We start from the raw sequence: 602 nt of genomic DNA, 5'->3' as shown, positions 1-602 counted from the left end.
CCTACTTTTGCTAATGAAGACCGCCTTAGTTACACTATCTAGTTAATGGGAGGATGTGATCTAGTTAATGGGAGGATGTGATGTTGTATAGTTCCAGGAGGATGGGATAGAAGTCAACTGGTTTGGGTTTGCTGGATGGTGACTTTGGTTAAGTCACTTGCAACTCAAAACTGCAGATTACTATTATCTAGTGGAGACATATTACATATCTGTTTAGCTTACTCCCATTAAACCAAACATCATTTTAAAAGCAGTGTTACAGTTCTTTTAGAATTAGTCTAGCAGGTTTTCCAGTTCTCACCAGAAAACTAAAGAAATAAAAATAAAAAAATAGAGAGAGAGAGAGAATGAAAATCCACTTAAATGTGAAGCTACCCTGAATTCTACTTAATGGGCACAAGATGCAGGGAAGTGAAGCAAGGGTGGCACAAATTGCTGTTTCCATAGTTAGTGTCAGTTCTCTTATCCTTTTCTTTTTTCTTTTCTTTTTTTCTTTTTCTTTTCTTTTTTTTTTTTTTTTTGAGATGGAGTTTCACTCTTGTCGCCTAGGCTGGAGTGTAGTGGCACGATCTCAGCTCACTGCAACCTCTGCCTCCCGGGTT

General features: G+C 37.9%; 1 non-coding gene across 1 annotated transcript; it reads left to right on the top strand.

Moving 5' to 3' along the window:
* Window positions 1-251: 251 nt before the first annotated feature.
* Window positions 252-313, top strand: LOC111541625. Its single transcript, XR_002731328.1, has one exon. It is a non-coding gene; the product is annotated as a U7 small nuclear RNA (small nuclear RNA).
* Window positions 314-602: the final 289 nt, after the last annotated feature.

This window comes from Piliocolobus tephrosceles, chromosome 1 (assembly GCF_002776525.5).
Source record: "Piliocolobus tephrosceles isolate RC106 chromosome 1, ASM277652v3, whole genome shotgun sequence".
Taxonomy (NCBI): Eukaryota; Metazoa; Chordata; class Mammalia; order Primates; family Cercopithecidae; genus Piliocolobus; species Piliocolobus tephrosceles.
Note: the sequence above shows the minus strand (reverse complement) of the source record. Positions and strands in the feature narration are given on the sequence as shown.